We start from the raw sequence: 9,609 nt of genomic DNA on the forward strand, positions 1-9,609 counted from the left end.
TCTAGGAGGGAACAGGTGCAAAGATGGAATGAATTCATGAAGTGGGGAAAAGGTTTGTTACGGCTAATCAAGAGAAAAAGTCAAAGGCTCAACGTGGAAACTAGTGATATTCATATAGAACGGGTTTTGGGCTTTTTTAAGGTTGACGTGACTATTTAGAAGGAAAGCCTATGATCACTTCACAACCAACTATCCTAAGCAATATAGCCCGACCTACCAAGTAAGTTCTGGATCCACATATGCTAACAATGAACACAAGAAGTTCTCACACTCACAATGGCATAAAGATTTGAACACTCAATTCATAAACACTCTAATATCTATGATGTCACAAAAAGAACCATACATGTCAATTCATTACAACCTGAGATACTCAATAAACTTTCGGAGGGGTCAATTTCAAATCAATCCATTTTCAAGTTCACAAATATCCCTTTTCATTCAAAATTTATGCCATAAGTTCAAAATGCAACAACCATGAAAGTCATAATTACTTTAAATAAGATTTAACAAATATATATACTACAAGGTACATCAGGCTACCCCACCCCCAGCAAAAAGAGGATGCATTGTCCCCAATGCATCAAAAATCGTACAATCACCCCAAGGTGGAGGGGCCAACCTGAAATGCTCTAATCCTATTGTTGTTGCTGAGGTGTCTCCTCCGCAGCAGTGCGAATGGGAGCCCTCTCTACTGCTGGCTCAGTGGACTGAAGAGGTGGAGCTGACTGGCTCTGTGGCTGCAGGTCCTGAGGAGCTATCGTAATCGGCCTGACTGGTGCTGGGATAGCACTAGTGCTGGAAGATGCGCCGGTGAACCACGTGTCCAGGCGCGACCGCCGAATACCCTCCTAAAGCTTGGGGTCTTCATCCTCATTATCCTCTTTCTCATCCTCATCATCAGCCAATTCGACAGGCCTCTTTCTTTTGCGACTTTCTCTAGGCTCATCCTCAGTCACCAAGTCAACTACTCTGATCAAATCGGAAATGCTGGCGACCGGTGCAGGTGGTGTCGGGTCATCCACAATAACCTGCTCTCTTGTCCGAAGGGTCGCAATCTCAGCTCGGAGCTGGTCAAGCTAGGTCTTCAAATCTCCCGAAGTACCAGACTCACTCTTCTTCTCAATAGTGAGTATCCGCATCTCTAAATTGTCAAGTCGAGACCCTAGCATGATGCCTCTCCATAGCCTCCTGAAGAGGCTCCAACTCCGGTGCAATCTCTTTCCGGACAAACCTACCCATCTGTTGTAATATCCGGGTCACCTGCTGATCAGCACGCTCTGCCTTGATTGCAAACTCTCTGAAGTTGGCTCATTTGAGGACAAAGAGATCCTCGAAAACTGATGCTATGGCTGACGGAGGAATAGGAGATGCAGTTAGGACAGCAGGCCGAGGTGGTGCCTCTGAAGAAGGGGTACCATCAGCTACAGATGGTGTGGAGGCCTCTGTTGTGGACAGTCCTTCCGTGCCTATATCAACTGTGCCCTGTGGTACTGAATTCATAACATGCTCAGCCTGCTCACCCATGGGATCTAGCAATGAAGTACTGATAGCCTGAGATGTACAGAAGGTCTCATCCCTACTCTGTGTGATGTCACACACCTTTGTTGCGGGGAGAGTAGCTGCAAATGTATCAATGTGCCTCACCTGGGCCAACCTACACAACTGTGTGATAAGGAACGGGAATATCAAGGTTGTCGCCTCCTGTGGTACGCATGCCCGAATGGATCTACTGATCAGATCACCCAATTTCATTGGGTACCTGGATAGCTTGGCAGCCACAACCACTGCTCTGTCCGGCGTGACTATGTTATCTGCTCCCGGGGGCAGAACCCGATATATGACGAAATTCCACCAAAATGTAGCTTCCAAGCTCACATCCGCCTTATGGATTTTGGCAGCCAAGTGTCTCACCCATGGGGCCTGGTCCGCCGGCCCTCTAGCCATCACTGTCGCAAACCATTCCCTTACAGATTGCTCAGCCCTTCTTTCAAACTTATCATCATATTCCACTGTGATCGGCGCCACGTAGTCATCACCAAAATAAAACCTGTTGATTGTGCGGGCTGAGATGTCAACATGGACACCCCGAACATACACTGTGTCTAATGGAGGGGCGGCTTTCAAAGCTCTCTTGTTCTTGTGCCGTTGCTCGAGCGTTACTCTGTAGGTAGCATAGAATTCCCGAACCATGGTTGGGCAATAATCCCCTGGAGGCTGTGTGAATGCCTCAAGATGATAGTGCTGGATGAGATCAGTAATCCGATGGTAGCTCTCTAAGCCGCTCATACTAATTTGTTCTTCTTCTTGAATATTTCTCCTCGGATTACCCTCGCTGACTGTAGTGGCCCCTTTTATATAGTACTTTCGGCCCCCTTCATAGGGGAAGCGGATTGCAGCTATCTCCATCTTTTGCAGCCGCAGCCGCTCTTGTTCCTCATCTGAATTTTCCTCAGGAGCGGCTGGTTGCTCTGTTGCTGCATCGCTAGAATCAGCGGATGTGGAGAATGCAGTCCCCTCTACAGACTGAGAGGAGAGTAAGGTGGGTGATTCTTCTTGGGCAGTGGTGGTCTGTACCCTCGATCTAGTCATTGGGACTACCGCTTGACATTCAGAGTCAGAGGGTTCATCCCTAAGAGTAAGGGTTGTTTGACCCCGACCTCGGCCTTTTTTGGGACTACCACCACGCTTGACTGGATTCTTTGGAGGCATACTTGAGAAAATAACACCCTTCGTTGGTAAGACAACCATAGAAATATAACAGAATCAGACAAAAGTGCAAGACATGCGATAATGTTAAAGCTGCCAGCGGTCCGTCGATTTGCTACAAGAGGCGTCGAAGTGGTCGTCGAATTAATCGGTGAGTCGTCGATCTCATAGTCGATCACTTGTTAGCTACTGGAAATTTCGACTAAAAGACGGTGGGAAAGACGCCCCGTCGATTGATTCGATGGGTCGTCGATCTCATCGTCGATCTCACGTTATCCACTGGAATTTTCGACTGAAAGACGGTGGGAAAGATGCCCCGTTGATCGATTCGACGGGCTGTCGAATCCACCGTCAATGTTGTTTTGGTTAAGAATTCTGAGAAGGCTCATTCGACATTGAGTAGGATGGTCCGTCGAACTGAGCGTCGAATGCTTTCGCATGCTAAAACTACAGATTCCATACACTTCTTTGGCCGAGGTGCAAATCGTCACGTATTTTGGGGTTACTTAGACTTCACCCCATGTTGGCTTGGGTTAGACTAGGGAAAACACTTGGCGGGCAAAACAACTCTATGGTCGTAATGCCCTCCAAGCCATCGTGACACACAATGCCATACTTTGGCATTTCATCGAATAGGTGGTTGGCAAAACAACAACAATCTCATGAATGAGGTGTGTTTGTCGTAATTCCCTCCGACTCGGCTAAAGATCAATGACCCAACAACCACAAACAAACCAACAAACCACCCCCAACAAAAAATATGAGCATCCCAGGCAAAATAATAAAAAAAATTGAGCAATTGGAAGGCAAGCAAAAATAATCAACACAAGCCATGGAATGCAAAAACAATCAAAACAAGGGAGCACACAATCCACTAATTCACATACCTTAAAATGGAAAGAATATGATTTCCGCCCTTAAGGAAGGAAAAACACCCGAAGAATCACACACACAGAGGGACAGAGTAGTAGGGCAGGGGGGAGTGGCGGTTGTGGAATGGTGAAGGAAGGAGGAAGTGGGTAACAGTTATGGCAGGGGGAGAGGTGGGGAGAGAGAGAGAGAGACAGAGAGCAAGACGTTATAGAAAATGAGAATCAGTGAAAACAACGTGGGTTATAAACCCACTGATCTTGAATCGTCACGTTAAAAGGACGGAGTGTCGATTAGTTCGACGCTCCATCGAGTGAAAACCCCCTCCCTTTTTTTTAATATATATATATATATATATATATATATATGTATGTATATATATATATATATATATATATATATATATATATATATATATGAAAAAGAGAGAAGAACGCCCGTCGAACTGACCGTCAATCAGTTCGACAGAGCGTCAAACCTGTCGTCGAATTTCCATTAATTCCAGTGACCAATCTTTCATGTGATCCCCTCGACGGTGCATTCGACGGCTCGTCGATCAGATCGACGTTCTGTCGAATGTGTCGTGTAACTGCTTTCCTGGCAATTTCTGGGTTCAACACTTAGGTTCCTCAACACATCAACAAACATTAAAACAACACAACAACAAAAATCAACGGAATGAAAAAAACATATTTCGAAAATGCACATGGGTTGCCTCCCAAGAAGCGCACAATTTAACGTCGCGGCACGACGTAATACCACTTTTGATGCTAAGGTTCGGTGCCATGTTTCAACCGGTGAGCATCAACAATCTTGTCTCCATCAACCATCGAATGGTAGTGCTTTAACCGATGGCCATTCACCCTGAAAGTACGCGTCCCATCGTCGAACTTTAACTCCATTGACCCATTGGGTGACACATTCACCAAAGTAAAAGGGTCGGACCACTTGGATTTCAACTTGCCCGGAAAGAGCTTCAACCTTGAATTGAACAGCAACACCGAATCACCCGGTTGAAAATCTCGCTTCAGAAGTTTGACATCATGATAGTGCTTCATCCTTTCTTTATACAAACTCGCACTCTCATAGGCATGATACCGAAACTCATCCATTTCATTCGTTTGAAACAACCGCTGCTTGGTTGCTTCGTCCCAATTCATGTTCAATTTTTTTAAAACCCACAAAGCTTTGTGTTCAAGTTCAACAGGTAGAAAACAAGCTTTACCGAACAACAACCGATAAGGAGAAGTACCAATGGGTGTCTTGAATGTTGTTCTATAAGCCCAAAGAGCATCATCAAGCTTAGATGACCAATCAGTTCTGTTTGTATTAACCGTCTTAGCTAAGATGTTCTTTATCTCCCGATTGGAGACTTCGACTTGCCCACTAGTTTGGGGGTGGTAAGGAGTTGCCACCCTGTTCTGCACTCCATATTTCTCCAAGATATTAGCGAATTGCTTGTTGCAAAAGTGAGTTCCACCATCACTAATGATTGCCCTTGGAGTGCCAATCCTTGTGAATATGTTTCTTTTGAGAAATTTGGTGACACGCTTGCCATCATTGTTGGGCAATGCTACAGCTTCAACCCAATTGGACACATAGTCAACCGCAACAAGGATGTATCGCATACCACGAGAACTCACAAATGGGCCCAAAAGGTCGATGCCCCACACATCAAATAGCTCAACCTCCATGACAAAATTCATTGGCATTTCGTGCTTCCTCCCAATTGACCCTTGGAGTTGACATTGGTCACAAGATTTCACCATCAAATTTGCATCATGATAAAGGGTGGGCCAATAATAGCCACATTCAAGCACTTTAGCTGCTGTGCGGTTCCCACTGTGATGACCCCCTACGGGAGAGTCGTGGCAAGCTTTCAAGATTTCCATGGCCTCGGATTCGGCCACACATCGCCGAATGATGTTGTCGGCACAAGTGCGGAATAAATAGGGTTGCTCATCCCAATAGTATTGACGACTATCTCTCAAAAATTTCTTCTTTTGATAAGCCTTGATGTCATCGGGGATAAGACCCGTCACCAAGCAGTTGGCGATATCTGCATACCAAGGGGAAACCTCACAAGATACAGCCAAGAGCCTCTCATCGGGGAAAATATCATTTAACTCAAGATTTCCACTCGGTCTCCCAGCTTCCTCAAGTGTAGATAGATGATCCGCAACTTGGTTTTCACAACCTTTTCGATCTTTGACCTCAAAGTCAAACTCTTGCAACAACAATACCCAACGAATCAATCGTGGCTTTGCATCTTTCTTTGTCATCAAATATCTCAAGGCCGAATGATCCGTATGAACAACCACTTTGGATCCAAGAAGATAGGCCCGGAACTTCTCAAACGCGTAGACAATGGCTAGAAGCTCTTGCTCGGTGACGGTATAATTCATTTCAGCTCCATTGAGGGTCTTGCTAGCATAATAAATTGGGTGCATGATTTTGTTGTGCCTTTGCCCAAGCACCGCACCAATAGCAAATCCGCTTGCATCACACATGAACTCAAATGGCATTGACCAATCCGGAGATACAATAATTGGAGTAGAGGTGAGCATTTCCTTCAACTCATTAAATGCCTTAAGGCACTTCTCATCAAATGAAAACTTAGCTTCTTTTTCAAGAAGCTTACACATCGGGTTGGCGATCTTGGAGAAATCTTTGATGAATCGCCGATAGAAGCCGGCATGTCCCAAGAAGCTACGAACTCCTTTAACAGAGATTGGTGGAGGGATCTTTGCTATAACATCAACTTTTGCTCGGACTACCTCAATACCCTTTTCGGAAATCCTATGGCCAAGGACAATCCCTTCTTTCACCATGAAATGACATTTCTCCCAATTAAGTACAAGGTTGGTTTCTTCACACCGCTTCAATACCTTACCGAGATTGGCAAGACATTCGTCAAAAGAGTCACCAACAACCGAAAAGTCATCCATGAAGACTTCCAAGAAGTCTTCCACCATATCCGAGAAAATAGACATCATACACCGTTGGAAAGTAGCCGGGGCATTGCCCAAGCCAAAAGGCATGCGGCTGAAAGCAAAAGTGCCATAAGGACAAGTGAAAGTGGTTTTCTCTTGGTCCTCTAATCCAATGTTAATTTGGTTGTACCCCGAGTAGCCATCCAAAAAGAAATAATAAGCTCTTCCGGCTAGCCGATCAAGCATTTAATCAATAAAAGGCATAGGGAAGTGGTCTTTACAAGTCGCGGTGTTGAGCTTTTGATAGTCCATACACACTCTCCATCCGGTAACTGTCCTTGTAGGAATCAACTCATTCTTGGAGTTAGGAACAACAGTGATGCCCCCCTTCTTTGGCACACATTGCACCGGACTAACCCATGGACTATTTGAAATTGGGTATACAACGCCCGCATCCAACCATTTGATTATCTCTTTCTTGACCACTTCTTGCATAGGAGGGTTTAGCCTTCTTTGATTCTCTACACTTGATGAACTATCCTCCTCAAGTTCGATTCTATGTTCACAAATACAGGAGGGGATCCCCATAATATCCGCAATAGTCCACCCAATAGATCTTCGATAAGCCCGCAACACTTCAAGCACCTTTTGAGTTTGGTCCTCAGTTAACAAAGATGAGAGAATAACCGGTAAAGTATTATCTGGGCCAAGAAAAGCATACTTCAAATGAGAGGGAAGTAGCTTGAGCTTAAGTTTTGGAGGCTCAATAATCGAAGGCTTAGCCGGAGGAGTGGTTATTTTATCAAGATCAAGAGATAATTTCTTCGGCTCATAATAGTACGAACCCCGGCCAATGAGAGAATTAACTGTTTCAATATACCCCTTCATGTCATCCGCCTCGAAGTTCACCAAAATAGCCAAAAGTGTTTCATCAAAGTGCTCCTCCTCTAACGTATGATCCACCGCTTCGTCAACCACATCGAAAGAATCAATGACAGAAATGCTCTCATAAGCACTAGGCAATTTTAACCCCTTGCTAGCTTGGAAAGTTACCTCTTCATCATTGACCCAGAATTTTATTTCATTCCTTTTTGAGTCCATTAGAGCTATCCCGGTGGCAAGAAATGGCCTTCCCAAGATAATTGGGACTTCTTTGTCAACCGCACAATCAAGGATGACAAAATCTGCCGGTAATAAGAATTCCCCCACTTTAACAAGGATGTCATCAACAACCCCTACCGGTCTTTTGATGGTTCTATCAGCCATTTGGAGATGCATGCTCATTGGTCTAGGTGTTCCCAAACCGGCTTGCTTATAGATGGCTAGTGGCATCAAATTAATACTAGCCCCATTGTCACATAAGGCACAAGCAAAATCATGATGACCAATGGTGCAAGGGATAATGAAAGCCCCGGGATCTCCCTTCTTGTCAACCTTTGATGACAAAATAATAGCGCTCACACGGTGGGTGACTCCCACCGTATTATGCTTGATTGGTCTTTTCTTCGTCAACAAATCTTTCAAGTATTTAGCAAATCCCGACATTTCTTGGAATGCATCAAGAAATGGGATATTTATTGACATCCCTTTCAATTGGTCGTAGAAGCGTTGGCACTTGGCATCCTCCGTTCTTTTCATCAATCTTTGTGGGAACGGGGTAGGAGATTTATATGTTTGAGTCAAGGGTATAATTTCCACCGTGACCGTGCTCTTTTGGGTGCTACCACCGGTAGCTTTTTCAACACTTGGCTCCTCGTCACCCTTTAGAAAAATAGGGTGTGCTTCCTTCTCTTTCTCAATAATAATAGGCACTTCAATTGGTGCCTCCATTTCTTCTTCAACTTCTTCCTCAATAACCTCATCAACAATCGGCTCGACAATGATAGGTTCAACCACTCTCTGATTTACCGCATTAAGGATCTTTCCACTTTTAGTAGAAATAGCTTTGCATGAGGCAATGTGATCACCTCCACTACCCCTTGGGTTCGGAATTGTGTCGCTAGGAAGGCCCCCTCTTTGTGGTGGATGTTGCTCACGAGAAAGATCTCGCATTTGTGACTCAAGTTTATGAATCGAAGCGGTGTGAGAGCCTACCACTTCGGTCAAATTTTCCATCTTCTTGTCACTCTTATGCTGGTTGTCCAATATCTTTTCAAGCATAGATTCCATCCGAGAGGTCCCTTGATCATTGGAAGGACCCTCTCGCCAATTTTGAGAGTTAGAAGTACGGCCCTTTGGTGGAACATAGGCATTGGAGTTCTGATTACCATAATTGTTGTTGTTGTAATCCCTCCTGTCTGAACCACCATATTCATTTCGGCCATATTGATTGCTTTATTATTGGGGTCTCCATTGCTTTTGATAACCCCCTTGAGAGTGATTGATATAATTGGCATCCTCACGTTGTGGCTGCCCCTCTAGATAAGCTTCCTTCGAGACTTGTTACATTCCGGGAGCATGAGATGGCATCTCTTCGACAACATTCACACTTTTAGCTTCTTTCTCCGTAAGCCTCTTTGACAACAAATCCACGGTGGTTTGCAATTGAGAAAAAGCATGATATCGCTCATGATTTTCTTTGGTCACTGCGGCAGCAGAGGGACTACCATATGACAGGATTTCACTATCACTTGAGTGCCAAGCATGACTGTGGGTGGTGAGCTTATCGAGCAACCTGGTGATGCTGACAAATGATTTGTCCATGAAGCATCCCCCAGCTGCAGTGTTGACAGCAATTTGATTCATTGTATCTAACCCCTTGTAGAACTTCTCGATGAGAATAGCATCCGGAAACCCATGAGTTGGAGATTGAGCTAGATAGTACTTGAAACGCTCCCATGCCGAATATAATTGTTCCCCTGGAAGTTGTTTGAACTCAAAGATCTTATCCCGAAGCTCAGCCTTTTTGCTTGGTGGGAACCACTTCTTCAAAAATGTATTGGCTAACTCGCTCCAGGTATGAATAGAATTGCTGGCGAGCTTTTCATACCATTCCCTTGCTTGGCCAGCCAAGGAATATTTAAAGACCCGTAACCGAAGTGCATCAGCAAAAACAACACCTTGGGATTGTTGAGCACACACATGCAAGAAGTTCTTC

At 44.7% G+C, this 9,609-nt stretch overlaps 1 non-coding gene across 1 annotated transcript; it reads left to right on the forward strand.

The window, feature by feature from the left end:
* Positions 1-9,303: 9,303 nt before the first annotated feature.
* Positions 9,304-9,409, forward strand: LOC132643053 (small nucleolar RNA R71). The gene has a single exon (XR_009583507.1). It is a non-coding gene; the product is annotated as a small nucleolar RNA R71 (small nucleolar RNA).
* The last annotated feature ends 200 nt before the right edge of the window (positions 9,410-9,609 follow it).

Source organism: Lycium barbarum, chromosome 5 (genome assembly GCF_019175385.1).
Source record: "Lycium barbarum isolate Lr01 chromosome 5, ASM1917538v2, whole genome shotgun sequence".
In the NCBI taxonomy this organism is placed as follows: domain Eukaryota; kingdom Viridiplantae; phylum Streptophyta; class Magnoliopsida; order Solanales; family Solanaceae; genus Lycium; species Lycium barbarum.